A 7,444-nucleotide genomic window follows, 5' to 3' on the forward strand; every position below is an offset into this window, starting at 1 on the left:
GAATGTTCGAAAATCCAGCGCAAATTTGTATGGACGCTATAACGTTCTTCGGTATTAGTCGTTTTTAACATTTTTCTCCTTATAGACGCAACAGATAGAAGCAAGATTAGAAGTGATCAAATGCGCCTTTATATCGCATTAAGCCTATACCCCCTTTCATTTTTCGCGAACACTCCCTTTAAGATGGTACAAAGAATTGTCTAATTGGAAAAAACAACTGTCAATGTTTAAGATGATACAAAAATTTTATATAGAATTTGCCCAGTCATATTTTGGTGAAAAAAATGTTTAACAAAGTTTTACCTTATATCGCTGGCTGATAACTGACGTGCTGACGTGCATACTAATTCGTTAATAAATAATTAGACAATAAGTACATATGAATATCTTATATCAAATATTTGGTATTTTGTAGAATAAATAAATGCACTTTAGTCAGATACAGGGTTGTACACAAAGAATGACACGACTCATATTTAAGAACATAGCCTCCATACAAATTCACAAAGTTGCATTATTCCACTCAGATAGTTACAACCTATAACTGTCGAATTCAATTTGATGAATTCGTAAATCGTTTTTAGTTAATAATATTTGATTTGTTTCATATACAATATACAAGATGATTTTTCCCCATTTTACTAAAAGATAATTCTTGTTAGTTTTGGACCAGTTGTAATAACATTGAAGGAATTATAGATATATGAGAAGATTTTGTAGAATAGGATTCCAGCTTTGAAAATATTAATTTCGTCCTCCATGTGATGAAGTACAGTCTAATTGTACAAATATCGGTTTCAAGTTTAGAACTTGTTTGAGAGACTCTTAAATAAGCAGAGAACGATTTACAATACTGGAGATAATTAATTTCTTTATCAAATATCATATAATATCGAGTTAATAAATATTGAAATTATTTTTTTTTTGCCATAAACCTTTAAAAAATCGACTTTTAAAATCACCCTCTACATTACAAAACAATTATTTCATGCATTTCAAAGATAATTATTTGGCTGCTAGGTGTCTCTGCAATAGATGTTTCCGTGGTTCCACGTGGAAAAGACACCTAAAGACAGCTAGCAACGCCTAGCAACCAAAAAATCATTGTTTAAAGTACATCGTATAAATAACAAATAAAAATCTTATAAAAAATATCAACGAAAATAGAGTGCATCAAATCAAATTCGATAATAATGGATTATAATATCTGAATGGTTAAATTGAATTATTTACGCTCTGATTCTGATTCTTACTCCATGAATATGTATGGACGCTACGCTCTTCGGTATGAGTTGTGTTTAACCATTTTCTCCTTTCAGACGGAACAGATAAGTAAGATAAGTAGCGATCATCATCGAATACGAAAAGTTGTTAGCCTATACCCCTTTCTCTAACCATCTCTTTTATTAATTTATAAATTACATTATGATAATTAAAAGCAAATGACTAAAGAAACCATAGATAAAAGGAATACTAAGAAGTATACGTTGGACCAAAGACTTTGCTGATTAAAGATAGCGCATCAGAAAATTTACCAAAATTCGACGCATTTTCTAGGGTAGACAAAGATAGTAACTAATGTCGTCTTCTCCAAAAATCCAGTATATATTTACCATGTTGCCGTTTCATAATGTTGTTTCTTGTTATGTATTAAATAGTTATTTAAAAACAAAACAAGGAAACAACTTTAGTTTTTCTATCTTGAAATATTTAATTTGTCCATAGTCCATAAAAGTGACTAGTGGAAAGACAAAGAACAAAATTTACAGAATTCATAACTTTTTAAGTTGAAATAACAACGATATCTTTCTCATTGTTACCCAGATAAATGTTTAAATGGTACCGTTGTTGATAGGACCTTTAATGGATTAGTTACTTGAAATTACATCTAACAGTCCCTTAGAACATTTACTATTGGTTTGAAGTATATGAAGTGTTTAAAGGAAATAAATTAATGTCTCATATATAATTCATGCAAGTAACCTTGTACTTCATAACAGTAATCAATTATCTCCAAACTTTTTCATTCAAGTGTGGCGGCTATGAAAGTCGTCTTTCCTAGGAAGAACCTTTCGCGGCAGGGAGAAGAATAGAGGAGTTTCTAGAAGCCACGTCATATATATATATTTTCTACTTTGTAACTTTATATTTAAAAATATATTGAATTCTCTCTCTACCTGATTTAAAAGGAGTGACCGGCTATGTAAGGTAGTTGAACTGAGGACGCAGTGTTGTGGAAAACTTCTTTAGGATTCATTTGAGACATATTTCACTTTTTAAAGATCTGTAAATCCTGAGTTTAAGCGCAAATTCGACGTTCAAAACTCCTGATTTGGGGGTGGATACGCTTTCAGAATTAGTTTATGAATTAGTTATGTTTATGTGCTTATGCAAGATCTTTAAAGGAATAGTCGACATAATTTTAAGCATTAAAGAGCATTTATAATTATAATTCCGCAAGTAACTTACGATTGAAAATTATCAAATAGGAAGCAATGATATCTTGAATAATTTTGCGTAGAATAAAGTTTAAATGGTACCATTGTTAATCTGGCATACCCTGTTTTGAATAAATTATGTCTTTTATATATATTTTAGTTGCATGTTTTTTTTAGTATAAATGTTTTATCTCACAAAAGTTTCAAAAATGAATTCTTTATTTACTTTATTTTTATTCTGAGCTTCAACTGAAATACCTGAATAAAGATTTTAGCAGCATTTGAAACAAATGCTTTTAATCATTTCATTATATTGTCAACCAGTATAAACTATTAATTAACAAGCATAAGAAGTTGAATATGAAGTTGAACTTTTCACTTTTCAAAATTTAGACCAAAGTGATAATCGAGAGTAAGAAAAATCTCAAATATATTAAATAAAAACAATTTTAGAAAATATTTATTTTAAATCTAATTAATTATCCAATAGAACAACCGAATTAAATCACACAAATTATAAATATGTCAAAATCAAATTAAATCAAAAGCCATTTTTATATCTATAATGGACAGCCTTGAAGAATTGATCCTTTATCAAACATTACATCACAAATATCACATTGTGAACACCTTCCTCTCATTTCTGTTTCTATGCAGTCTTTTAAAACTGAAGCTTCCTTTTTCAGATTATCCTTGCAGTAATTATATGTACCTAAAAATTGTTTTAAATTAGATGATTGATTAAAAAATATAAGGTTTTTACTCAACAGAAAATTAATCTTTAGACATTTTAAACAGTTCTCAGTCTCTACATTTGATAATAAAAAAAATCTTTCAAAAAATTTAAAAATCAAATAAAGTTAGAAAAATAATCTTATAATCAGCAGAAAATTAAAAAGTAACCAATTGTTTTGAAAAATCTGTACTGGAAAATTTAATTTAAAAAATATATTTAACTCTTACCAAAAATGTTCTGTTTACAGGTATCATCACACTGAAGCACGATCTGAATTAAGACAATTTATCCACACAAAAAGTTAGATAGTATTTGAATTTTTAATTTACTATACTAGTAAAAAAAACTGTTAGGGAACTTGAAAAACTACTTGAATGTACACTTGTCGGACACAGTTTTATAAATTTTCTCGAGAAAGGAACATCAGATAGAACTTAAATTGGTGGCGATCAAGTCCTAAAATTTTTAGGCTTAAACCTATACCCCTTTTCATTTTACCTTAACAGTCCCTTTAAAGGGGCTGTCAGGGTGATTTCTAGTGACCCTCCATGCAAAGATCTTAAAAGCTTTGTCTGATCAATTCTTAAATAGTTGTCAATGCTTAAAATTTTAAGAACTGATTATTTTGGATTGTGTGTTCTCTACAAGAGTGCCAATTTCTACTGCATGAAGTCGTATCGGAATTATCTTAATTTAAAAATAAGAACAAAGTTTAAGGTTTTTCAGATCACTTTCCCCCTATTTTATTATATTTTCCCGCTTAATTAATATTTTTAACATATTCTGGATTCATGATTTCATTTTTCATCAAAAATAAAAAAATTTTTGCACGCAAATCTCAATTGGATACTATTAATAAAAAAAAATGAGGATAAATTATTTTTTCCCCTGTTTTTTAAAGCTTTTTTACCAAAAAATTTGATTCAAAGACAGGCCATGGAGGTTTTTAAATACCTAACTGTTGGTCAGGAGTCTCATTGCTTATTTTCAGATCACTTTTCTTCCTTTTTCACCCTATTTATCTTATTTCCCCATTTTGTTAATATTTTTCACATTTTCTGGATTCATGAATTCATTTTCATCGAAAATAAAAAATCTTTTGCACGCAGATCTTAATTGGATAGTATTGAAAAATAAATGGGGAAAAATTACTACCCGCATTTTTTCCATGTTTTTTAAAGCTTTTTTACCAAAAAGTCTGATTCAAAGACAGGCCATAGGTGTTTTAAATTTTAGATCACTTTTCCCACTTTTTCCCCCCTATTTTATCATATTTTCCCACTCTGTTAATATTTTTCACATTTTCTGGATTCAGGTGGGAATCTATAAATTTTAACTGAGAATACTTTGATGGAGGTATCAAATGTATGATATTAGAATAATGGAAAAATTAATTGCCATCCCTACTAACCCGAAAACTTAAAAATACGTATGACATACGTATATTTACGTATTTTTAGGTTTAGGAATATGTAAAAATACGTATTTTTGTAACCATTACCAAAGGAACTATTGACGAATATCTGTAAGCACATCATGGGAGCGTTGTAGAGCTTCATGTTGGTGGTGCAGATCAACAGGAACTTGAACATCAGGTTTCAACTCCCTCCAGGCTTCAGATCAGGGGGAGAGTTCTCGGTTTTATCATTTCAGGGTTGAGGGATTAAATGTCTCCTCAATTGGTTCCTATGATAATTTTTTTGGAACTCTTAGGACATTATTGGGCTGGATGGAAGCATCGCCTGTTGCTGGCTAGGTATCTGTATCATCATCATGAAGGAGCCAAGTTGCTCCCTGAGACAGAGTTGTTAACATCTCAAGTGTTTCAATCTGACTACTAATGAAAACATCAATTTACTCAAAAATTATAGCAATTTTGAAACATTGCATTTTCCAAAATGTTTGCATTAAATTTCTTACAGAACAATTCTCTTAAAAAGAGTACAAAATATTTTCAAATTCTAACTTAAAAATGTATTTTTGTGCAGTTGAGTCACGCAAGGTCCCTCACAAAAATTTGGACTCGATCGGTTAAGCCGTTTTGACGTTTATTGGATGCAAACGGACAGACAGACAAGCAAAGTATATATATAGATTGTCTTTTGTAAAAATAAATTGGCTTCAATGCAGAAACTTTTGGTGGTAGTTTTGATAAAAAGAGAAAAGAAAAAAGGGAAAGAGTACAAAAACGTCAAATGTTAAATGTTACTCTATGAGACTTAAAATATAACAATATAAAACAACACCTTTTTATTCAGGTATAGTTAAATGAAAAAAATCCCGCTTGTTGGTACTCTTATATGAAAGAGGAATGAACAGTGTAAAGAGATTTTACTTTAAAAATTATTTTGGGTTTGCTAAAAAAATGTTTTAAAACGATAAAAAACTTTCACTTGATAGTTTGAAAGATATGCTTGTAATCATTTTATTATATTGTCAACCAGTATAAACATAAGCATAAGAAGTTGACTATGAAGTTGAACTGGAAGTAGACATGGTTTAAGTTGAAGAGAACTGGTTAAACCAGGCTTAAGAAGAACTACTTAAGAACTACTTTTTACTTTTCATAATCGAGAGTAAGAAAAATCGCAAATATGTTAAATAAAAAAGATGTTAGAAAATATTTATTTCAAATCCAATTAATTATCCAATAGTACAACCTAATTAAATCACACAAATTAAAAAAAATGTCACAATCAAATTAAATCAAAAACCATTTTTTTAATCTATTATGGACAGTATGGAAGAGTTGTTCCTGTCGCTTCTCCTATTACATCACAAATAACACAGTGTGGACACAATCCAAGCATATTACGTTTAACGCAGTTATGTGTCAAAGAATTTACCGGCTTGCACGTACTATATGCATCTAAAAAAATTTGAATTAGATGATTGATTAAAAAATTATAAAAGGTTTTTACTCAACAGAAAATTAATCTTTAGACATTTTAAACAGTTCTCAGTCTCTACATTTGATAATAAAAAAAATCTTTCAAAAAATTTAAAAATCATATAAAGTTAGAAAAATAATCTTATAATCAGCAGAAAATTAAAAAGTAACCAATTGTTTTGAAAAATCTGTAATGGAAAATTTAATTTTAAAAATATATTTAACTCTTACCAAAAATGTTCTGTTTACAGGTATNTTTTTTGGCTTAAACCTATACCCCCTTTTCATTTTACCTTAACAGTCCCTTTAAAGGGGCTGTCAGGGTGATTTCAATTGACCCTCCATGCAAAGATTGTAACGCCTGATTCAAAACCGTCATCTTAAAAGCTTTGTCTGATAAATTCTTAAATAGCTGTCAATGCATACAATTTTGAGAACTGATTGTTTTGGATTGTGTGTTTTCTACAAGAATGACTTGCCAATTCTACTGCATGAAATCATATCGGATTATTGGAATTATCTTAATTGAATACTATTAAACCTAGAAAAACTGCAATAACCTCCATATTTTTGATCAGATCAAGATTTCAACCGTTATTAATCTGGCATTGTCAGAGTCACTTGAAATTGCGCTTATACAGTATCTTTAAAGGCACTGTCCTTGGAATTTTAAGTGACCATAAAAAAGAGGCAGTTCCCGATTTACAACAGTACCCTTCAACTCTTTATCTAGTCAAATAATGTGGAAGAAATTGTCGTCTTTTTAATTCTGACAATTTCCCTCTGTTGTTTCTATAGTGAAAAATCCTCAAGTTTTAGAGAATTCACAATTAAAATGATACATTTTTTAAAGAGGAATCATGGATATCTCATTCATTTCTTATCAGACAAGGGTACTAGTGTGAATAGGGTATGTTACTCTATCACTTTAAGTGAATCCAACATCCCACTCATGTTTCTTAAAATTACGTCTGAACTCTTTTTTTTTCTGAAGATTTGTAGACAAGAAAAAATTCCAATTTGAAACCAAAGAAGTTATCTTTAAACCCGCTAAATTCCGTCAATGTTAAAATCAAGATTATTTCAGTTTAATTCAAATTCTTTCAAGTTTTTAAACACAAGTTCTGATGAGCTTTGTACAAGGAAAATTTTATATTTAAAACCAATCTAATTGGCTTATTTCTGTATCTACAACGGTGTACCCCTGAAACCTTAATCTTATCAAAAATGAGGCAGATAATGCCATTGTTATAAGCATGAAATGCGCAATTGCACTTTCACAGAGAAACTGCAAATTAAAATAAATAGTTTAAATAAACAAAAACATAAATAATTAATACTTGTTCAGACAAAGCTTTTTTATGGTACCATTGTTAATTT

At 29.4% G+C, this 7,444-nt stretch overlaps 1 long non-coding RNA gene across 1 annotated transcript; it reads right to left on the reverse strand.

Moving 5' to 3' along the window:
* Positions 1–2,882: 2,882 nt before the first annotated feature.
* Positions 2,883–3,509, reverse strand: LOC111710738 (uncharacterized). Its single transcript, XR_002767117.1, has 2 exons — positions 3,402–3,509; positions 2,883–3,150 (listed from the first exon to the last, which is right to left on the reverse strand). It is a non-coding gene; the product is annotated as an uncharacterized LOC111710738 (long non-coding RNA).
* Between the last annotated feature and the right edge of the window lie 3,935 nt (positions 3,510–7,444).

Source organism: Eurytemora carolleeae, unplaced genomic scaffold, assembly GCF_000591075.1.
Source record: "Eurytemora carolleeae unplaced genomic scaffold, Eaff_2.0 scaffold843, whole genome shotgun sequence".
Taxonomy (NCBI): domain Eukaryota; kingdom Metazoa; phylum Arthropoda; class Copepoda; order Calanoida; family Temoridae; genus Eurytemora; species Eurytemora carolleeae.